This window comes from Cupressus sempervirens, chromosome 11 (assembly GCF_028749045.1).
Source record: "Cupressus sempervirens isolate cs-2001-9-10 chromosome 11, ASM2874904v1, whole genome shotgun sequence".
NCBI classification, from domain to species: domain Eukaryota; kingdom Viridiplantae; phylum Streptophyta; class Pinopsida; order Cupressales; family Cupressaceae; genus Cupressus; species Cupressus sempervirens.
The window spans coordinates 380,856,058-380,881,967 of record NC_143128.1 but is presented as its reverse complement, the minus strand read 5'-3'; the positions used below and the strand labels follow the sequence as shown (position 1 = coordinate 380,881,967).

At 34.5% G+C, this 25,910-nt stretch overlaps 1 pseudogene; it reads left to right on the top strand.

The window, feature by feature from the left end:
* The first annotated feature begins 9,974 nt into the window (after nucleotides 1–9,974).
* LOC149529639 (cytosolic isocitrate dehydrogenase [NADP]-like) lies at nucleotides 9,975–20,816 on the top strand (annotated as a pseudogene).
* The last annotated feature ends 5,094 nt before the right edge of the window (nucleotides 20,817–25,910 follow it).

Below are 25,910 nucleotides of genomic sequence, written 5' to 3'. Positions count from 1 at the left end.
AAAACAAGAAAAAAATTAACAACTAAAATAAAGTTAAACAAAGATCCACTTGCCCAAAAGTTAGCACAATGTTAAAGCCACACATAACATAATGATTCTATATATCAAGGAGACCCATGGGGTTTAGAAAGGCTCCCTGAACCTCATCATTGGGTTTTGACTTGGCTCCCATAGCCACTACTATGGGTTTTAACATGGCTCTCAAAAACATCATCACCCACAACCTTAGAAGATCAATCATCAAAAATCCAACTAAAACTTTGGGGTTTTGGAATGCTCCCAAATTTTGAATTGGATTGCACAATTATTTTGATAGGATTCCCAAGTCTTTTAAAAATCACATACATCATAGAAATGATCATTAGAAAGTGATCTGAAACTCTAGGGTTTAAGAAGACTCCCCAAACCTCCATGGGATTTATTTTGGATCCCACAACCATAATGGGATTTTTAGAGGATCCCAAAAAGAACACAATTTTTTTTAAAGGATCCCCAACCCTTCAAAATGGGATTAAACTTGGCTCCCATAACCAAAATGTCACCAACAAAAAAGAGACCCCACCAATCATCCATAGTTGTAATGTGTATTTGGCATTTTTTTCAATAAATTCCCTAGGTGAGCAAAATCATGACTGATTTATCATATCTCTATTTTATGCAATCTGAGACAACTTTTCATGGTTTTGTTTGATCAAATACACATGGATTTTTGTCCATGGGTTCCTGCAAAGAAGAGGGAATATGAGTATGATTATAGTTAAAAGTCTAACTATCTGTCTCAAACTTATAGGTATGTTCTACATGTGACCTGGTATGGTACCTATCTTATCGATTCAAAGCATTCACCCTTGCACCTCATCAACCTTGTAAAGTTTCCTCCACACTGTCATTTTGTTGATAGCAATAATATAGCATGAAGTTCAAACAACCTTTTAAAGATAAAGATTCTATACAAATAAAGCATATATGTTACAGTTTAGACTTTGCTAAAAGAGATTTAAGATATTCTTGGGACTGAATGGCTTAGTCGCCACCTACTAAAAAAGTAACATTACCTACACAGTTATGCTTGGGACTGAATGGCTCAGTGGCCACGTGCTCCTTGTAGCTTTTAAAACCTTCAATGATCACCTTGAGTGCATTACTTAGTGATTAGCCTATTGCATAATATAATACAAGTGTTTGAACTTAAACACAACATTGTTGGAAATATTGATGACACGTGCACATCAATTAACATGCTTCTGAACATGAACAAAGAAGCAACCCAAAGCAAGCCACATAAACATAGCACCACCAAAACTAAAAAATAAAATCATTGGTAGTTATTTTAAAGCTATATCATGCTACAAACTTATGCAAGGTAGTAGCAAAATCATGAAAAACAATCAATATAAAAAAGTGCATTCTCTTTGTAACATTTTTGACTGGAGGTAGATTCCTGATTTTTTTTTGACTGGAGGTAGATTCCTGATTCTTTGCCTTAGAACACTATCGTCTTCAAAATCCTATATGAAATCTCTATGACCATTTCATTTCTTCAATATGCCCTATGGATGTCCCTATCTAACTATATATCTTTTAATTGCATATAATAACTAATTTATGTGTTTTTTCATGACTATGTAATTTATCTTAGTTTTTCGACTGTGTTCAAGAATTATTTTGTTTTCTTGCAATTTCAGGTATGGATTTTACGATGAATGTCTGCAAAAATATGGAAATGCAAATGTATGGAATTATTTTATAGATCTCTTTGAATACTTGCCACTGACAGCCCTTATTGAAAGCTAGGTAAAGAAAAAGATATTATACACTATTTTTTTGGTACCCTGTGCAACACAACAAACTTGTTCTTACTATAAGAAAATTTAGCAAACTTGCCCACAAGCTGAGTTAATATTCACCCAAGACTGTGCTAACTCCAACATATGGCTGAATACATAACGTCCTCTTCAGTTAGGTTCCAATAACATAATTGTCAAGCCCAAATCACTTGAGTATAACAACATACATATACATCAATTTGCTACATTACAATATCCATGAATGCATGCATGACTCTTACTAAAATTGGAAGAGAGAGAGAGAGAGAGAGAGAGAGAGAGAGAGAGAGAGGTGTAGAAGGAACTCATGTAGGTGCCACTAAATCCAATTTAATACTTGTACACCGATCCCCAACAATGCCTTGTCACACCACTCAATCATGTGGTACTCTCAGGTCCACCTCACTATGCTTGTGGAGATAGTCACATAGCCCAAACAAGAACACAAGGCATACAAGGAGGTATAAGCATACTCACACCAATCAATGTATATAGAGTGCAAATAAATCATAGGCTTATTTAAGAGAAAACATGGAGCAACACAACATGAAGCAATGGCCAAAATGCAATATCTAAACACACTCAATCAACCATTACCCAAGAGGTGTTATTCATACTACTAGGACTTCGGTGGTTGAGTACAGTGCATAGGGAATGTCATCACATGCCCATACATGTGTCAACTATCCTCACAAGTCACCCATTTCCTTGAGGAAGTGCTCATGGTATTATGCTCGTGGATTTAATTGTGAAACTACCCTCACAAGTCACCCATTGCCTTGAGGTAGCACTCTTGGTATTCTCAGGGATTTAATTGTGAAACTACCCTCACAATTCAGCCATAGCCTTGAGAAATTTCTTATGGTGTGCTTGGGGATTATATTATGCATACTACCCTCAAAATTCACCCATGGCTTAAACTTTTCAGAGAAGGTAACAATATAAACTTAAAAGACTTGATTGGTCTTCACCAAGAGTGCAGGTCCCAAGATGATCACACAATATAATAACATGACTCCATTGTCAAACATGCCAAGAGGATGGATCTCAATAAGATCTCACATTAGCAAGAAATATTCCCAATATATTAATATACCAAATCACAATATCCACAACATCTCATAGATCCCCTTTTACAAGCAAAGGCAATGTGCAACAAGCATACTCAGTTGGCATCTCAACCAAGAGTATGAATCCCTAAGTGATCCAAAGTACATTTCACATCACATAGCCATATAATAGCACATGTAAAGTTTAAGTGTATTACCACAAAGAATATAACCTCAAAATGATAAATGTCCAATCATGCACATATGCACACTCAATCAACCTGGGACATACTGAAAATCGCAAAGAACTCAATTATTGGTGAAGAGAAAATAACATTAATGGTCAATGAATAAGTCTTTTAAGGCATCAAAATTTCTTATAATAACCCCATCCCTTCCAAAAATTTTAAATTCTTCTAGATTATTCAGAATGGCAACATTTGGATGGCGTAATCATTCTTATATATTCAAATGTTAGGACATTGACCCTTTCATATCCGATCACCATTTAAACCATCATAATAATAATGTAATTAAATATATGTATTTAAATAGCAACAATGAGTATATATCAAATCTCCGAACCAGATAATAACAAAGCATTATCAACAAAAAAATGTCAACAAATCAATAACCAGATAATTTATGTGTTTTTTCATGACTATGTTTGACTCATATAATTGTGATCTCTCTAGCACTATGATGTCGTTTAATATGTCTTGCTAAAACTTGTAATTTTTTTTCCTTTTTCCATGTGATATAATATGTGTTGTCTTGTAGCTTATATGTTTTGAAATTGCTGTTAGGCCTTGTAGCTTGTATGATTTGATTGCTGGAGAGCTTCTACAGCTAAGCAAGAAGGCCGTTGCACGAGTTATATAGCCAAGCGCTCAGGTATGAAAATTGTATATTTTTTAATCTAATGTATATTTTAACTATAATTTTAGCTTATATGTTTTGAAATTACTATTAGGCCTTGTAGCTTGTATGATTTGATTGCTGGAGAGCTTCTACAGCTAAGCAAGAAGGCCATTGCACGAGTTATATAATCGCGCACTCAGGTATGAAAATTGCATATTTTTTAATCTAATGTATATTTTAACTAGACTTTTAGCTTATATGTTTTGAAATTTCTATTAGGCCTTGTAGCTTGTATGATTTGATTACTGGAGAGCTTCTACAGCTAAGCAAGAAGGTCGTTGCACGAGTTATATAGCCGCGCGATTGGGTATGAAAATTGCATATTTTTTAGTGGCTTAATGTTGTAAGGTCTCTTGAAATAAGACCTTCAGGTGATTGGTCAAAGTTTTACAAATAATCTTATCCAAAAATTTGCCTAGAGCAATTGATTGAATGTTATAAAAGGTGATTGGATTAAATGTCTTAGGAATAAAGTCAAAGAAAGTATTTTTAAAATATTAAAGTATTTAGCTAGGTATAATAAGATTTGTGTACTTTTGATAGTTTTTCTTAGTTTGTGAAAGTTGTAGACCAAAGTTTTCATAGCCCAATTTTTGCTTCTACAAAGAATGATCATGTCAAATAATATAAGTGAAGAACAAAACAGGGAGACAATCGCTAGATTGTGGTCTAACTTGAAAAGAAAAGGTGATGAAAAATGTTATTGTCCTTGAAAAATTTGTAAGGGCTTAAATCATAGAAGACTGCTAATCAAAATAGCTAAGAGACATTGTAGGGAGAATGGTCACATTGAAGGGGGGCATGACTATCATCCATTGGTAATTCATTCATTATATCATTTTAACAATTTATATACATATGATATCACTTGATGATGAGTTGATGATCATGGTTTATTTATGTTAATCAATTTTATATAGGTTGATCTCCCTAGGGAAGTACATGATATGAACCACAACAATCTGAAGAATATAGTTTTTGAAGTGGAGGAACATGGAGGTGCAAATATCCAAGGTGAAGATAATGATCCCATGGAAGATGACGATCATGGGCCAGAAAACACAATTGAAGATGATGGTATAAATACATTGATCCATGACACATTTAGTCCAAGTGTATCTGATCATGATGATGATGATAGCCTCGATGTACCTCTACTTGAGAAGGCATACAAGCCCCTATATAAAGACTCCCAAACAACTCTTCTCTTTGTTGTATTGTTGTTGTTGAACTTGAAGGTTATGAGTGGTTTATCCAACATAACAATGTCACGTATGTTAAGGTATGTCATATATGTCTTTATAGTTAACAAAGGGTGAATAATGTACCACTAATATTGTTTATATTAACAACTTATATTTTTTCTTGTAGATTGATAGGCGAGTTTCTGTTACCATCATCAAATATTCTACCTTGCTCATATTGAGAATTATCTGTTGTTATGAAAGATATTGGAATGGAGTATCAAGCAATACATGCTTGTCCCAATGATCATATTATATATTATAAAGAACATGGATTTGCAACACAATGCCCTGTATGTCATACGAGTAGATATTGAATAGATCAACTAACATAAAAGGTGCCTCAAAAGGTTCTTCGTTACATCCCCATTATTCCACGAATGCGACAATTATTTAGGTGTAGTAGCTTGGCTCAATTTATGGATTATCATGCACGCAATAGAAGTCGAGATGACATTATTCGAATCCCTGTAGATGGTTCAACATTTATGCACATAGAGGAAAAGTGGTAACACTTCAAAGAAGAACCTCGTAATCTCAGGCTTTCATTTGCAACGGATGGTGTCAATCCATTTGGAGAGATGAGATCTGGTTACTCAGTGTGGCCTATTTTTGTTATCAACAATAACATTCCTCTATGGATGTCAATAAAGAGGGAGCACATTATATTGGCAACGATTGTTCCAGGTATCTTATCATTTGATAGTTATTAATTTACATGTACTTACAAATCTTGCAGTAAAATGATCACAATAATTATGTAATGTTACTGTTCATTCAAGTAGGTAAATATCAAGTTAAAGATATGAATTTATATATTGAGCCTCTTATCGATGAGTTGGTGGAGTTATGGAATGGTGTCACTATGTATGATGTGTCTAGACCAATAAGACAAAGACAATTTCAATTCCATGCAATACTTGCATGGACAATACATGATGTTGCAGGGCTAACACATTTGTGTGGTATGTTATAGTGAATTCAAGTTGCGCACGATAATTCTAATTATAAAAATCAACATATTTAATAATCCAATTATATCATTATCTTGTAGGTCTTCAAACAAAGGGAAAATTTGCATGTCCAGTTTGTGGTCCAAAAATGAAATCTTGTCATTCAAAAAGTTTAGGAAAGCAGGTGTTTGATGAGTGTAGACACTTCCTCCACAGGAATCATAAGTATTTAAGTACAAAAAAACATCTTTTCAATGGGAAAGAAGAGACTACATCAAAGCCACAAAGAATGACACCTTGCCTATGGAAGTTGGAATATAATAAAATTAATCATCGAGCTAATGTCAGTCCACCTAATAGTTTATGTCTGCAATTTATATATTTCTATTGTGACTTTTGTTTCCTAATTGTGCAATTGATGATCGTGAAGGTCGTCAAGGCAGTACTGACAACCTTCCAAAGGGACTAAAAAGCTATCCCAGACAATTTAGCAAGTTGCCCTACTATGAGCACTTACAAATTGTGCATTTGTTTGATTCTATACATATTGGAAAGAATATAACAGAGACATTGTGGAAAATATTGGATGGAAGGCGTGACAAAGAAAAAATTGTCAAAATTTGTAATGACATTCATGAATCCAATCATGCATTGAAGAATTTCATTCACTCAAATAGCAATAGAGATCAAATTAATATAAGTGCCCTTCCTTGGTTATTAACGAAGCAGCAAAGTGATGCCATAAAAGAAGTCATACGAAAAATTTGATTTCCCATAGGATTTTCTGCGAACATAAACAATCTCATATCAAAAAAAAGTGAATTTGGGCTAGGGCTCAAAACATATGATTGGCATACTTTCATCAAGGTAAGTTATGTTCTTCTGTATTTACAATATATTCATAAACTACATGTATTGTTCGTTATGTTATGTTATAAAATAATGAAATGATTGGTTTATAATTATTGCAATATGTGCTTCCTCTATCTCTCCCAGAGCCCTTCAACAATAACATCAAACAAGTGATATACAATCTTGGAAAATACATGAGGTAAGCAGTAATATCTGTTCAATTTGTTGTAAATATTTATTATATTCGTGATTTTTTTTCTTGCTATGTAATCGATTGTAAATTATTTTGTAAAGTCTCATATCTATATATTTTTTGTGACTTGAATCTCTTAATGTAGGTGGTTTTTATTTAAAGAAATCCATAAAGAAGATATAAACTATTGGAAGAGAAAAATTCCTCATTTACTGTGTGAAATGCAAAAGTGTCTACCTCCAACTTTTTTCAACGCACAGGAACACTACCTCATACACCTAGTTGAGGAGATTGAATTGTGTGGACCTGTACACACTAGGTCAATGTGGATGGTTGAGAGACACTTGAAATCTTTGAAGGCTTTGGTTTGACAAAGAGCACATCCTGAGGGTTCTATGGTAGAGGGATATATGGTATACTAGACTATGGTGTACATTACTGAATATCTTCTTAAGTTTGCACCAAATATCCGTGTAGATCGCATTTGGGATCTCGAGCCTTTTTAAAAATCAGAAGGGGAGTACTTGATGGGGAAAGGTACATTGAGGAAAGTGGGAGGTAATAAATTATAAGAGGTTATTGTAATAAATTATTTCTTAATTTTCAAAATAAATCAGTTGTAAGTTGTCTATTTTTTTTGTACAGGTGCTCGAGAGTGGGATGCACTACATTTGTATATTGCAAACAATCTTGATTGGATGACGGTATGGATTGAACGATGTCAATATTTTGGTTAGACATTAACATGGGAAGGTGTATATTCATTGGTTAAAGAAGCTCATCATAATGGAGATTCCAATGTTATGCAAAGGGAAATAGATTTAGCACGTGGTTTAAGAGATTTCCAAGTACGTACAAATTTATTAATCACCCGTATGTTTATCAACTCATGATACAATAATTTTGAAATTTTTCACATATTATTGCAGGTTAAACACCACAAGGCTATGTTCTATAATGGTCAGAAATTTCGCGTCAAAGTGTTGGAAGACACGAAGAAAACTTGTGATTTAGGAATAACTACAGTCTTTCAAGTGACTAATATTTCATATAGAAACGACTTACATCCTCGAGAGTTTGAAAATCAATACTATGGCATTTTGGATGATATACTAGAGTGTGACTTTAGTTCCTTCAAATTAGTACTCTTCGTTGTCAAATGGTATAGGCTACGACTTAATCCAAATGATCCTGATAGAACTGTTATTGAACATGATAATGGATTTACAATGGTTAATAGAAGGTCATTTGAGCCAGTTGGGGATGAGCCCTATGTTCTTCCAAGCCAATGTGAGCAGGTATTTTACTCAAAGGTTCTACATAAACTAGGTTGGTCATTTGTTGTCAGACATGAACCGAGAGGAAGGCCAATAAAGTATAATGTGATGGAAGAAGAAGATACCGAAGAAGTAGAAGATGATGTAGATGTTGCTACTGATGATGATGATGAAGATGATGTTGATGTTGATGATGATGATGACGATGATGATGATGATGATGACGATGATGATGGTGAGGATGATGATGATGATGACGATGATGATGATGACGAGGAGGATGATGATGATGATGATGACGATGACGAGGATGATGATGATGATGAGGAGGAGGATGATGATGATGATGATGATGATGACGACGAGGATGATGATGATGAAATTTAGAGGTATGCCATCAATCCTTAATCTATTTAATATTAATTTCTTGATAGAAATATATTTTTCTTATATGGTTACATAATTTATTCATTATCTATTTAAAAGCTACAAGTTTCAACTAGAAATAGAATACTGCTAATCTAAATTAATTAAATCAAAATATTTAAAACACATATTGATGCATGAATGTATTGAGCCTTATTTTCTTTCAGGTCAAAAGCATGTGTAAGAGTTTAGTTTAGAAAAGGGAATTCATTAAATATCTATAAAAGGGAGTTGTACCTAGAATAAAATTCATAGGGAAAACATAATATAAGTGCATAGTCTCATGGATCGACAGGTATAAGTCAATACTCCTTATAGTCAGTCTATTTAATACACTTATAAATAGTAAGATTGATGTCTTCTAAGATATCTCCCATTTGCAGGTACCAGCGAATAGGTATTTGTCGAAAGTGTCTTCCTCGAGTGAGGGAAATATAGGAATAGAAGAGGAAAGTGAGACATACAGCTTATGTAGAATAGGGAGATTAACTAGAGGTCAAAGGACTAGAAGGAAATTCAATAAACGCATGAAATTTTTCCTTTCTCAAGGGGGGTCATGTTCTTATGATAATGAGATGGAAGGCGACATCGAGGTGCTCTTGAGGTACCAACATCTACAAAAACATTGGGTACCCAAGGAACTTCCTCCAATAAACACTAATTTTTGTGTTAACGAGAGGATATATCGCATAGCACCATCATCATTATGTGGTTTGGGCCTATTTTCTATGGATGGCATAAAGGTGTCTTACAACAAAGTTTCTGAATTGATGGAGTATGTTGGACCATGTTACGATTACAAAAGTTGGATGCATATTGTTCAATATAAACAAAGTATGCATAGGTATGCCCTCTCGGAAAATTATATACAACAAAAAGACAATAATCAAAGTAAAAGTGTGGCTATATACATTGATGGAAGGCCAAAAGCAATAGGGAATATTATAGGTTTTATAAATAGTACACGACCCGGGTCAACTATAAAGCAACCCAATTGCATATTTGAGGTGCGCGAGGGAAATTGTGTATTCATCTGTGCAATAAAATCAATACGTGCAGGGGAAGAGCTTCTTATTGATTACAATTTGAACCGCATAGATACAAACGAGGCTACTATCATGGGAGTGGTACATACTATTAAACCAACTTCTAATCAATGACTCCAACATACCATTTAGTTAATAAATTTTTGGCTAACATTTTTATACTTGATCTTTGACACAGGGGCACAATATGGAGCAACCGCCCGGAGGGGAAGCTGGCGATGTTCCCAGCTCATCTACACATGAGCAGGTAAAACTCATTGTAATTGTGCAGACTAGATAGAAGCAAAATGTTATTTTTTTAATGTTGTTTTCTTCATTGTTTTGGAGTAATTTTGCTAATACTAATACTATGTTGTCACAGAGGGCCAGTGGTCAGAGGGAGGGAAAGGAACCTGCAGTCCCTCAGCAACCTACCCCTGAGGAGGACCTATTTTATATTGATTTAGTAGAGATCGATGACCCAATCAATTCAATTAAAAAGTTGCTAAAGAAAATTGGCAAAGAAATTATACGTTTGGCAACCATTAAGCCTACTACTCAGGAAATAAAAAATAAGGCATCTGAATTGTTGCACACCTCTGAAACCTTAAAAGTAAGTATTAATGAAATTTTTAATTAAAAATAGGAGTTCAGTAATGATTTTTATGTTATGTTATTTTATGAAATTAATTAAAATATGGATGTGTTGTCCTTACAGGGTTTTTTACATGATTTTGAGCCCCATTCCCATGATGAGGGTGTTGCAGGTGGTTCAGGTAGATTGCATGTTCCATTCCCCACTTGTGTTTTCCATTGAATATGTATAGGAATTATCATAATCATTGAAAATACATGCAATTAAGATTGAATTTATGCACGCGTTCTATATTTTTGCATGCTCTAACAATTTTATTCTTCAGCTTCAGATCCTATGATGACGCCGCCTCCATCCAGGACAACCACAAATCTCTTTTCGACTGCTAAGTCGACAACATGCAGCTTATAGGCATCGACTGTTGCACCATCTACTGGTACACAAATCCCTCTTTTTCTCTCTTTTGTTATGTGTTTAAGTGTTATGTGTTTACAATGTCATCTTTGAGTACATTATATATCAACTTACAGGCTCATTAAATATGTATGGTTAGCAATATTATATTGACGTGATGATCCTAATCCTTGTTCCAAAACATATTCTTAATTACTAGAATGTTTCCATCACACTGAAGAATGAGCCCTCAAGTGAGCAATAGGGACATCTATGATGCTTTTAGAAGATGAAATTTTTCCAAAAAAAACTTAAGGAAAAGCAAAAGAAACTAATAAAATGAGGCATCAGGTGCTTAGGACAACCTCTCAACTTGGAAAATTTTGTCCACATAAAACAAACATAGCTAAAAAATGAACATGAGATGCCTAGCAATAAAAGTTCCTCAAACATAAAGGGATGATCAGCTTCCTTGAGGTTGGTTGTTGATTTGCATCAGATGCTCCTACATCAAACTCCCCAACTAGGTAAAGATCAGTGAGAATGGCTCAAAAATGGAGTTACGTAGTAGGACTACTCTTTTAGACTATGTCAACCTATAGCAAACTCTATCATTGACATAGATAGAGGTAGTTCTACCTATTCCAGCACTTGGCCGGGATTCTCACCATCCACCTACATAGTTTTTTCTCTTCTTTTCTTCACTCTTATGGACTTGTGCTCACCATAGTCCAACCTCCTCATCCAAAGAATTTTCTCTTCTTTTCCTCCACATAATCTCTCCTCTCCTCCCCTTCTTTTTGGAATCATATCCACTACAAAATTACCACCTCCATGGATGCCCTATAACATTCTCAACTTTCTCTATATGTAATCAATTGAATCCTGCAAGAAAATCTGCCAACATCTTTCCCTACCTTCAACAAAGGTAAACCAAATTCTTTATCACAAAATTCATCAAAATTTGCACCATTTTCTTACGCTGCTCCATCATCCATGAGATCTTCGTATTTCACTACTGCAATCACATCTTCCTCATCTTCACTATCTCATCTATCTTACACCTTCCAAGTTTATCCATCCACTCATGCTCTATTGCAAAAAACTATGCCCACAAATCTTCCTCTACCACTTCCTCAGCCTATGAGGCATTTTCTTCTCCATCACATTCTTTGCCTTCAATTGTTTTTGCTACAGCTTCCCCTGCTTTTGTACCATTCAGGTGCTTGATCTCTTCCTCAAGTAACTTTCTCTTATCAACAGGTTCCTTGTCTAACACTGGACCTTCATTCTAATCTACTTCATCCACGTCCTCCAAAGGAAATTCCTTCATTGATGCAAATGTATCCATTCTAATCTCCTCTTTCATCACTTTTGAGACCACTAGTGCTTCTCATCTCAACTTTTGCACTTCGCTCTGAATCACACTCATCTATCTCTTCTTTCAATCTTTCTCCAACACAGGATTGTCAAAATCCATCTAATAACAAATCCTCTCTTCTTTTTCTTTCTTTTCACCATCAATCACTTCAAGTCTTTCCAACTCTCACCTTTTTACCTTCTTTTTCAACTGTTCTCACTTCTATCCTCTATAACCAATAGGATTCTAGAAGAGGTACCTCTCCAAGATCTCTTCCACTCACTTCTATTTAGTGGAAAAAATTTGCACACATCTTACCTAGCTTCATCTCTGCTAGAGGATAGACAAATTATTTTGCACAACTTCTTTACTATTCACCCTTCTTGACACGCAGATCCTGGTGCAAATTGCCTCCCTTTGACAAAGATGGCTGCACACTTAGGAACATAGGCTCTAATACCATTTGATGGCAATGAAATCCATAATCACCAACAAAATCCAACCTTGTCTTCATGGTGATGAGAAATAAAACAAAATAAATTCATTTTCATAAAGCACATCTTCTATGACAAAAACTAAAGTAATGTAGTAAATAACTTTCCCACACAAAGAACATTCCATAATCACTTCAAATGTCAGAATACAATACAGATACATAGAAATAATATATTTGCAGAAACAAGAAATTTTAAAAAATCAATAAACAGAATATATCTAATAATAATCTCCTTCACAATTCACTTGACTAAGATATGCAATACAACCTTGCACAACTTTAACAAAAATATGAATATGTAGAGTCTCCTTCCATACAATTTGACAATTAATGGCATAAAGAATACAAACTTCTCCACATAAACCTATGAATATTATCAATTAGATGTAGACTTCTCTCATACCCTTATGCTGCCTCCTTTCTTAATTCCTTGTATATTCTCTGCACGCAATCATCCCCCAAATCTAAGAATGGGAATCATTGAACAAGAAAGATCATAAGTTTTATTGAAAGTTTGAAGTTGCTACTTGATAAATTACTATTAGCAAGACATAGTAGAAAATAAGACTGAAAAATACATTAATTGTTGATTTTGTTTCACTGATGTTTACACAGCATAGCAATTTCAATACATAAGAAGGACATATTTCCATAGCAAGTCAATTTGTGATATTGTTATCAAGATTTAGCTGTGTAATTTTTTAAGTCAAATTCATTAATGTATGATGTCCCCATCCTTACCCTAGTGATAGAACAGCAATAGAATACTTATGTGGTTAAGGGGTGGCAGATCTTGAGCACCAACAGCTAGCTAGCTTGCTTAATATGAATTACCTGAAGAATTTGCATATCACATCTTGAGAAACAGCGAGAAAGCAAGTCAACCATTTCTGAATTATTGATGTAACCTTGCAGACTTATTCATGTAACCTTGTAAGATTGTAAACTTATGAAACTTTTTGCAATAGGAGCTGCAGCATCATTCCCTGGATTTTCCTATGTTCCTAGTACGGGAATGGTGAAGGATGTCATATTGATCGTCAGCGACGATGAAGGCATTCCATTAAAAGTAGCCAAAGTTCCAGGTACTTTAAAGTTATTATTCTATAGTGATATAATAGTAATTTAGTTTTTTATCACTCTTCATCAACTAATGATCCCATGATTGTTTTGTAGGGAATGATGTTTTTTGGAAAAAACTTGGTGATGAGTGTTTGCGAATATTCGAGCCCACCGTGCATACCTGGTAGAACATCATATCCTAACTAAAACCCCAAACCACTATTTTGATTTCATATCATTGCTAGAATAGTTTTCTTTTTCATCCATTTCTTGAACTATATTAAAGGTAGCTTCACTTCATTTATGAGTCTAACATGTTTTTTTTTACTTAAAAGGTGGAATCTCCAAGACAAAAAGTTGAAGGATGATCTTATAGAGAGCATGACCCAACTCTTTGGACCTTGTGCATTCGAGAGAAACAAGCTCCTTGAAAAAGTTGGTTTATGTTTGAAGTATATTAGGGACCAGTATAGAAAAAATTTGTGGGATAACCCTAGGTACGAGCGTCCGCCCTATGTTCCTGAGGCTGAGTGGCAGGCTCTGATTTTGGATGGAAAATATAAAGCTGACAAGAAAAATACAATTACACCAGTAGAGAGTACACCACCAAGGTATGTGATACTGTTGAGAATGTAAGTATGTACAAATTAACCTCTATATTTATACTATCTAACATATTTCAAACTTTTCATAGATTGCCTGACACATCAAAGGCAACAAAGGCAAGACTAGAAAAGCATGGGACACACAAGCTCGGCTCTGGTGGTTTTTCAAAACTTCAAGCATGAGTTGTAAGTATTCCTGATCCTCAACTTTTGCAACTTTTATATTTCCTTTTGATATTTTAACTACCCTCCATTGGTTGATGAAACAATGCAAGTAAAATTCACCATACCATGCAAAAATGCAGGGCTCAGAGTTCAAGAGATGCCTCACAGAAGAGGATAAGAGAATTGGCTTCCAACAAGGCTATAGAGCTGTGGCTGAATGGCTATGAGCTGAAATCAATGTGGAAGGTTCTAATAATGATGCATCTGAGCCAAGGGTAAATAAGCTAAATGAAATTTATTTTAAATTGAATACTTTACCAATTAGTCTATTTGATGTTAAGTTCCAATATAAAGTGAGTATATCTATTTTATGCAAGCAATGATAACAATGCATAGGATGTTGGAATGCAGCCTGACAATCCTTCTACACAATCTGTGAATGCTGAAGGTTCACATGATGTGCATCCCAGTGGTGGAGGTATACATTTGCTATTAAATTTTTTATATGTAATTGCAATTGGTGTTTGGATTAACATAATATTTTGTATAGAAGCTACAAAGGATCAAGGGGTGGATGTTCATGAGCATGTTGACGTTGAGTCCAAACAAAATGATGTGGTCAGATCAGGTAAAGAGCGCCACAGTTATGTTATTTAAAATAATTAAATACTTGTAATAATTATAATAAATTATTTTTAATTTAACTCTTTTATTTGTTATTGTAGAGGACCCCCCTTTGCAACAGCATAGGAATTTGAGATCATCAAGAACAAAGAAAAGAACTGATGAGGGGGAATTGATGATGACACTGATGCTCCTCTTAGAGCTTACGTAGAAAAAATAAATAGAAAGAAAAAAAAGAAATGATTGTCATCTACATACCTTAATTGATAATGACTTAATTTCATGTCTCAATGAATTTAATTATGTGCTAATGAACGTTCATGAATTATGTGTTAATGCAAAATATTGATGAATGTTGCATGTTTATGAATCTAATGTGTTAATGAATGTTATCATGTGATATTGATTGAATGTTACATTTTATTAATGGTTGAAAGAATGAATGAATGTTAGATGTTAACAGTGAATGTAGAGTGATGTTAGGGGGATGGGGTGGGGTCAAATGAGCTTCCACCTTCACATGGTTGGCCCTATTTAGTAGAGAATATTAAACTATTCTCGAAACAAAGTGAAGCTCAATAAGATGTAAGTGAAGCTCAAATTGGCACAAATAGGGAGTCAATATGATGTAAGGGGTCATTTGAAGTCCTAGGGTGTCCTAGGAAGAGTTATGGGTGGATGGTAGTGTTTACATGATGTAATAGGCTATTAAAGCCCCTAAATGATGTAAAATGCACTCAAAGTGCAAGATCTTGTAAAATTGCCAACATTGGCAACATAAGCCAACTTAGGCTTGAATGGGGTTAGTTAAGGTTATAGGTGTGTGAAGAGTGTTTTAAAAGGTCTTTTAGAGTCATTTAGGAATGACATTATAGTTGAAATTATAGGAATGACAAGGATTGATGATTTTATTTTTACCTTTTTCTCTAACACACCTTACTTCCCATGTTATCATTCTTTATGATTCTCTAGCTTAAGGATCCTCATATTCTCAAAGATTATTCTTATATGTGACTTAAATTGGTGGGTTTAAAGATATCTTCTAGGAGGTATATGAGGCTAGTTGGAAAGCTAAATATGACGCAGCAAGAATCTGGTTGGTTTTGTTTCTTGGCACAATAATATGAAGATTGCAATGTTGATTATCTTGATTCTGTCGGGCACACAATAACTTCTTTCAATGATTGATTCATGAATAGGTATGAGCATAGGCTTATTGATGACATGGTAGCCTATGATTTGAAGAGTGATGGTGTCTATGTTTGGGCATGCAAAAATTATGACGGTGATGTGTAGAGTGATTTCCTTGCGTAGGGTTAGTGGTGCAAAATACTATTTTTCATTAAATATGGCTTTGAACTGATCATTATATCTAATCTTACATATATCTATTGTTTTTGTAAGGAAGGAAACATGATTACTTTCTTTAGAAGAAAACCTAACTGGATTTTCTATTTTCAGGATTTGGATCTCTTAGTCTGATGACATCTGTCCTGGTGAGATTGTAATCCACTTTACTATTATATATAACTTGGTTCAATTACCTATTTTTTTAGTGTATACGTTTTCTTATATGTAAATCATTTTTAAACACAGGATTATTTAGTAGTGTTTATGTTATTTGTCAACAAACATGCACACATTCATCATATTCTATACCCTCATTCTTATTCATACTTTAAGTTGGTTTAGATTTGGTTCATGAGCTATATGCTCTAATTAAATATTTTGCTGAATTAAGCTCAATTTTCATATCCTGTACTTGGGGTATTTCCTATCATTTTTCATGGCATTCATTTTCGAGCAAGCTTGTCTACATGTACACACCATGCCATCTTTACATGGACATTATGTGTTGCCACTTTTATCCATTGGTGGAACTGCATGCATTTAAATGTCTGGCAGATGTGTCCATGATTTTGTGTATTTTTGTGGCTGTGAAGAGCTTATATTTCAAAAGTGAAACTTTCAGAGGTTTTTAATAATTATTGTTGTGATTGAATATAAACATGCACAATGGCATGGCTCAAGTTGGGCTCATGATTCATGTATTCCAGTTTTAAGAGGACCTATTCTGGGTTGTTGGCCAAGATCCAAAATCCTCTGTATCTGAGTTAATTTTGTCTCATCATTTTTCAAAATTTCAAATCTTAATCTTCTACAGTGCCAGGAGATTCCTAACAATGCAGAACATTTATTTTGTTAGAAGACTAAAAACGTTCTAGTCGATCACTAAAATTTGGATGCAATTTTAATTCTGTCTGTTTTCATAAGTCTAACTGCATTGCCAATTTGTTGAAGTTTCCCAAATTTAATATCTACATATAGAATATTTTTAGTTGTTTGCAACCATTATCCCTATGGGACTTGTAGAATAATTTGAAACTAGTAAATCCATTCTTCACAAATCATTCCTGATTTTAGTTATTTCATAGGTTTTCCCTAATGGAAAGACTATTGAGGCTGAAGTAGCTCATGATACAGTAACTTGGCATTTTCGTGTTCATCAAAAGGGAGGTGAAACTAGCACAAAAAACATAGCTTCTATCTTTGCATGGACACGTGAGCTTGCACATAGGTGTGAGCACCTGGTTTAGAAGTTCAATGATTGATGGGTGATCCACATTCTATTTATGGCTTTGACCAACATCTGCATGATAGTGTATCCACTAACTTCTTTCAGATCTAACAAGCATTCATCCTAAGAATGATCTAGATTCACTTCCAGTATCTTCTCTGTGTTTAATTGCTTTTACTGCTATTACGACAGGGCAAAACTAGATGAAAATCCAAGACTACTTGAATTTTCAGAGAAGCTAGAAGTTGCTTGTGTAGGAACTGTTGAGACAGGGAAAATGACAAAAGATTATTTAGGATATTTACGTGTGGCAGAATATCTTTTATTTTGTTTGGACTAATACAATAATATTTGACATTTTGAAGTGTCTGTTTGTATTTTTTTATTATAAATATAGGATGCATACATCTCCTTGTAAAAGCTGATGATAGAGATGAAATTAATTAAGAAATAAGTCATAAAGGGCTTCATTTGAAGCATCATGAGAAAATGTTCATAGTTTCTTGACTGAATGCTTTGTTGAAGTCTTTGTTTTAGTTTTTTTTAATTTCAAGATATAAACATCTTGTTGTGAAAGCCGATGGTAGAGAGAAAAATAATTAAGAAGCAAGTCATAATTAGCTACATTTGAAGCATCATGATCAAATGCTCATAGCTTTGTGACTGAATGCAACAATAGGTTCTATGTTTTGTTGCTAAGAAAAACAATCATTTATCACTTTGTATGTGCTTCCATGTAATATATTAATAATATCTTTTATTGGCATGCTTTTGTAGTATATGTCAAACTATTGATGCTACTCACAAACCGAGTAAAATAGAGGAATATTGTGAAATGTTTAATCTAGGAAATGTTTGTAAGGTATGTAACAAACTAGGAACTATGATGGTCATTTAATTTTTCCCAGAGAGAAGCACTTGCCACAGGCCATATTAGTAGCCAAGGATTTAGTTCTGAGTAAATGGTTACACAAAGTTAGAGTGTTATTTAAATTTAATTAGATATAAATTAATATTCTTAGCATTCAAAATTCTAACTGTCAGTTTAGTTCATTCCTGACGGTGATCTGTTGGTGATAATTCAGTTCAAAAGGTAATTTATGGAAGACCCAGTTTGATCCATCAATCTATCATGCAATATTTTGCATAATTTTTTCTCAAATTGCAAGATTGTATGCTTTGATTGTGAACAGGACTTAATGTTAATTCTTAACATCATCACCGTAATGTGTTGTTATATTCAGTGGATTCCATCATTGTAATTCAAGCAGTTCCATTTTTCATTATAGAACTAGTTGTTTTGTCACTATGTGCTGCTCTATTTTTCTCTGTTCTTTCCTGCAAGTCTGGCTTCTATTTTCCTAGCTAGATCTATGTAATAGCAAAAATTCTATAAGCTACACTCACCATGAAGAAGGTCATATGCAACACAACCAAAAGAAAGCCTATGATATAAATATAAAAAATGAATACTGAGATAGCAATTATTCACTCAAACATATGTTAAATGGATAATGACTTTACAATGGCTTCTAGGTAATTCTACAATGGAATACATGCTTTATCAAACTTGCAACATGCACAATACGTAATGATAATTCTTAGCCTTTATTACCTATGTATTCATAGCTGTCAAATTGTTTGCTTGCTCTCGCTTCTTTGAATGCTGCATGATGTGACAATGCTTTCTTTTTTTCCATAGGAACAAGGGAACGACGACACAGACAATAGCAGGTTTGGCTCTTTGACTGCATACCAGGTAATTTCCTCAATTCTCAAGAATTTGATTTTTTGACATTAAATGCAGAAGTTATAATTACTAGGCTTTACGAGCCATGTATATTTGAATGAGCATTTTCTCTATCTTCCAAATTTTGAGACTATGTCTTTGGCCAAATATTAACTTGTTCTCTTCATACAGCTGAATTCATATGTATGAAAATTTATTGAGTACTTGACAAGTAAGTTTATTATTGCCCACAACAATGGTAGTTTCTTTTGGTTCAACTTTGATATGAGACAATCACGACACTCTCTACTTGGATTGCTTATGTTATAATATTATATCAATTATTATGCAGCATTTGCTTACATTGTGTGGATCCATTAGTTTTATTTTAATTGCGATATACCTAATAGAGTATTGAGTGTAGATAGTTTATTTGGTGAACAACTTTTGCCTGATTTAATCGTGGACAGCCATATATGCTAATTGTAGCATCGATTTGGTGGAGCATTTTATGTTCCTGTTGTGATGATAGTTTGTATGAGCTCTATATTGCTCAAACAAATATAATGACCAGAGGTAGAGACTAATGAGAATGATAATTTGGGTTAGCATGTTGGTGTAAGATTGCATCCAGTGTATCTATTATAACTTTTAAAAACATGTAACTATATGAAGAGAATGGCTATAATTTGTATTTCATAAAGAAAACTATAAGGAGTTTTATTGTTTATTTCTCCACTTTTCTCCTAAATTAATTATAGAATAATATAAAAGTTAGAACATTCAACACTTCTTATTGATGGCAGGAGACTGCTTTTCCATTGACAAATAAGTTTCAATGTCACCACAAATCTATATAAGACATCTAGGATAGTAAGGACCAGCAGAGCCATGAAAAAGTATAACAACAATGCATCATAATTTGCAATAGAAGGCAACACCATTCCCCTTTTAATTGCTGAGACCAAAGTTCAAACACAACACCTTAGAAACATTACTGATAATCCCTCCCTACCCACTCCAAATTTGATTCAAACAACATAGAAAAACCTTTCAAACAAGCTTACTTCCAGCTAAAGAGATAAGTTTCATTTCTTGTAGTCTCTCTCTTTCTATTTGGCTTTCCTCTGAGTCTTCTTCTAGAATCAATGCTTGAGGTCTCTCAAGAACTGCATAAGTAATGATTTAATAGTAAGTTTCTACAATTTATAAGAATTCTTTAGTTGATGCTTCTAGAATCAATTTTTAAAGGATTTTTTCATCAATATTTCGGAACACACTCTGTGATCCATCCTCAGGATGTGATGTAAAATGTTGATGAAAAAATGACTCTGAAAAAACTATGATTTACATGGACAGGCAGATCATTATTTTCTTGAGTATTTTGAATCACCCAATTCAATTAAGAGAAAGGGGATTTCAGGGATTCAACTTACAATCTAAATAATTTGAATTATCCAATACAATCAAGAGAAAGAGGATATCAGGAATTCAACTTACGATTTAGATAGGCCAATACAAGGGTGTAGAGCAAGTTAAAGAGAGTTGTGTATCCTACCAGTACTCCAATGGTCATCCAGTACCAGTAGCTTTTAGGAAACAATCCATGAGCTTCCAACGTTGCCACACTAATTGTTTCATTGCTTGCTCTATGCTGCAACAATAACCAGTCATCACATTATCATAACATTTCTCAACTGAAATACAAAAAAAACATCAATGCCCCTTTCTGATCTATATATGTTATAACACAGTTATGATCCTAACCTTCAGCCAACGCGTTGATAGATATTCATTCACTGCAATGGCATTTTGAGCATACATGAGAGGAGATATCCAATACCCCCATATCCACCAGGGCTTGATGTCCTCTGCAAACACAAGATCCGTGAGGAATGTCAAATTATTTCAAGTTTGGATTACTAGAATCTATTCTACTTTGTTGACAATGGTATGGTACCTCTAGATATAATGAATCTGCCAAGGACTAATATAATCAGGAGTACAAATGTTTCAAAGGTGTTTGCCACAAGCTTACTCTGTCCGACTGTAGTAATTAAATGAAAAAGCAAGAGAGAGATTTGGTGTAGGACGAATAAGAGTAAAAACTGTCAGAAAAACCTGCATGAGAGAATGGATTAGAGTCATCAAGTGCTAAATTGATGGTTCTATGAGGAAATGAATGGTCTTGAATCTAATACCTTTGGGGATTTGGGATAAAGCCAATGGTATAGTAGGTGAGAATGACCCATATGGAAGATTCCAAGAGTGAGAGAGGAACTCTCATGACCCATGTAGGAAGTGAATAAGCCTAGGCAAGATACAGCTTTGAATCTCTCTGCTTGTAGAACACGAGAATGTGAATCATAGTAATAGACAGCTCTATAAATCCATTGAACATTATGTTAAGCAGGGTGAAAAATAGAGCACTGAAGTAAACAAACACAAAATATATTTTTTTTGTTTTACTTCTTTTACCATCGCAATTGCGATGGCAACCCCAAAAATTGTGACAGGGTTGCCGTCGCATCTACAGAAACTCTGTCACAATTGTTGGGGTTGCTATCGCAATTGCAACAGAGTTTCTATAGATGCGATGGCAACCCCATCGCAATTGCGATGAAAAACACAAGAATTGTAACGGGGTTGATGTGCCAATAAAGTGGTTGCATAGTGATGGATAGGTGTTGCAAATGCGATGGCAAGGGGTAGATGTCATAAATTGTGACTAAATAACTACAATGTCAATGTCTATCGCAGTGGCAACACATTGCTATTGTAATTACAAGACATAGTCGTTGCAAATCGATGCCAAATCTATTGGTGGCTGAAGTTGATTAGGAGGAGAATTTAGATATCAACCATAGGAAAAGGCATGTCATTAAAATGACTCAAGATTAGATCAAGAAACCATTCAAACTTGATCTAATACCTAAAATAGTAATCTTTCATGCACAAGCCCATCTAGCCAAAGGTAGAGGGAAGAAAGTCACCATCCCTACATTTAGGCTTAGTCATTAGTAAGGCCCAAGATGGTGCATCAGCTTGATAGGCTAGTGGGATATTATTGAGCTTAGAAGTGTGGAGGCTAAGGCAAGAGGAAAAGAAGTTCTCCCCAAAGAGTTGAGGTAGAAGAGGGTGAAATCCTAGAACCTCCACAGTAAGTAGAAGAAAACATACAAGGTCTAGAAGATACTAAATCTTCACAAGTCTAGGTTGACCCTCAAGTGACACCTACTACACCAAGCCAGATGGAAACAAAGGTTGAAATTGAAAAAGTAGAGGGGTGATCAAAAAAGTAGTTCCTATCCCATCCACCCCTAAACCTATTCCTAAAGAAGATGAGGAGGAGGATGAGGATAATGTACCTTTGAATAGGAGGACTAGGATAGCTAGAGCCACAGAATAGGAAAGAAGAAGAAGTTTTATAGCTACAACACCATCAATCCTAGATGACCCTCTACAAACTACCACATCAAAGGATGAGATGCAACAATGGATTGATTAATAGGATGTAGAGGGGACTAATGTCTTTAAGATGTCAAATTTTTATTTCATGCCTATTGGCGTTGAATTGGTAGGAGAGAAGATCTAGGATACACTGACTAACAAACCCCAACAAGAGGATTGGAATCAAATGCCACCAAAGTCACAAGGTCCTAAAGTTATTCCTTCATCTCTGGTACAAGTCACATTCATCATAGATAAATCCTCTACTACTCCTCTGCCACCAAATATGGAAGAAGAATAGGTTTGAGAAGAGTAGGAGGAAGAGCCATAACTGGTATCTATTGATGAAGTGTCTGAGGAAGGATAAATGGTTGATTATCCTCAGCAAGCTTCCCAAGACACTAAGGTGAGGATTATAGGCTCCACAGAAATAGAGACTACTGGTGAAGAGCTATCACAACTGAAAAAAACCTTGGAAAGGAGTGATAAGGGAAAGGGGGTAGCTGAAATGACTCCATCCTCAAAATGCAAAAATTTTGTAGAATAGATTCCATGATGGTTGTAGAAAGAAATGATAAGAAATAAGAAGCAACAATTCAATTCAAGTTAGGAGGACATGATAGAATTAATTGAGGTTCTCTAGAAACCTGGGTCTTCATCAAAGGAGGCATGAGCATTGGCTTTCATAAATAGTGATCAGAACCAAGATTTTTTTTCACAAGTGGCTATTCCTCCTCCTGATACAAAAATAGAAGATTTGACTTCACATGACTATCAAATCAGAGAGGTTATGCTTGGAAAGCCTACATTGGATTCAGTGAAACTAATGGTCACTATGTTAATGAAAGAAGTATTCAAAAGTTTGGAATAGGAAGGGGTAGAACTGATAATGCTTTGAAACAAAATGAAATCCTAAAGGGATATTTAACTGAAGTTGTTGGTCCCTTAGATCCTAAACACCCCGAAGAGACCTTAAATGTAGCAATTGAAAGAAGAGATAAGGGAGGGGTGCAATTAGATCCATTTTTTAATGCCTATCAATAGTGGCAAGAAATTTTTTAGGAGAAAGGTGTGCTTATCATCCAATGAAATTTGAAGCTACTTCATGTTATGCAGGAGAATGTGGATAAAATGGTAGCAATTTTGAATCAAGATTTCAGTTTTATGGATGAAGTACATACCTGGAAAAAGGATTTATAGGTGTTACAAGAAATAAAAGGCTAGAGATACAGAATACTCATGGATGTATATATGGTAGAAGAATTAGATTTAATTGACAATTGGATAGAAAAGATAGCAAATAGAAATAAAGTAATGGAATCATTACATGTAGAGATCCTTGAGAGAAAATTTTGGAAGCAGAGAAACATTATAGTGATGCATGTCTAGACATTTTTGAAGACGATGAATGGGAGAAGTTGATACCTATAGAGATAGTGTTCCAGAGATTCAAAATGGTTTTTGGAGAAGTTTCTAATAAGGAAGACATTCGCTAAGCATTTGGAATAGAAGAAGCCTTGCTAGAGTTGGATAACAAACTCGAGGATTTTTTTGAGACCTGTATAGAGGTAGATAATTATAGGTAGAAGGTTAAAGAAAAATATAATGCCTTAGATTTACTAGATGTGGAAAAGGTCACTAAGATTATTGCAAAATTGAAGTGCAAGCACCCAAACATAGCTCTGATATGAAGTGGGACAAAACCTAGAAGCCAAAATTTCATTTTTGACCCTCAATGAAATTTCGCAAATTTGGACCTTTGAGGTGTGTTGTTGGGCTGGTGTACTGGTGTGCTGGTGTGCTATTGCGCCAAGTGTGTTGGTGTGCTTTTTGTCACAAAGTGTTGGAAGAATTTTGAAGAAGTCAAAGTTGAGTAGGTGCACTGATGTGCTTTCTTCTGAGGTGCACTTCTCCAAAGGTGTGCCGACAATTAACTGCCAGTTCCAAAATTAGAGCTTTCCATGCACCAAAAATGAATTCTGACAGTAGTTTAACTTCGAAAGATGCCCAGTGAAGGTTGAGCATCTATTTTTGACACTTCTACATGGACTAAAGTCTCTCTTCTTCTTATTTTCTCATTATTTCTTTTTTTATGACATGTAAAGGCTCATGCATCCAATTAATGATATAAAAGGGATTCAATCCTACTACGCACCAGTTAGATAGTTAGTTTGTATATAATTAGTTTGTTTTATTAAATTAGAAGCATATGATTTCATGAAGATATCTCTCACTCTCAAAACAAACTAAGGAGATGATTTCTTATAAAAATAGGATTGTAATATGTAATCAAGGCTGCCATTATTTTACAATAATATATGCTTTTGGTGCTCGCATTTGGAGTGTAGTGATTCTTGCCTAAATATGTCATATTTTTGTGAATGCATGTTCATGGAATTGTGATTGAGCCAAAAATTTATTGCATTATTTCTAGTTGTGTGATCTTTTAATTCCGATGCTTTCTATGGTTACAAATTCCGCAGACATATCTAGTTCAAGAAGAGATCACCCATTTTGTTCCTGCATAACTTTTTGTCTCACATGAGCACACTTTCCATGGCCTTGTGATTTGATGAAAAGTGAAACATCTTATGGTTACTAAGAAAGTCCCATCAATGATTGCATCACTGGAATCAAGGAAGCATTGCTCCTACTTTCATTGGTTACCCATTGATTTCTTTGAAAGATTAGCTCACAGACCTGTTAGTTCTATAGCTTATGTCTATTAGGATTTTACTTTCATGTTATTTTCTTAAGTTTCTTGTTACCTTATCTTTGATATTTTCTTTGTTAACCCCTTATTAAATTAGGAATTCATATTAGTTGCATTGTTAGATTGCATTCATTAAAGAAAAAGGAAAATATAAAAACATAGTTCTTTTGTGTGTCTTATTTTGAAGCAGCAAATAGATTTTACACCTCATCGGAAATCATTTGAACCAGCAAAGGCCTCCTTATGAACAAAGATATTTATCTTCAACTGAGTAGATTTCAATAGGTCACAAGATCACCTGGAACCTTGGAGTTGATCCACAAGATTGACTTTTCAAGAGAGGAGTTTGAAAGTATTCTTGTCGTTAAGCATCG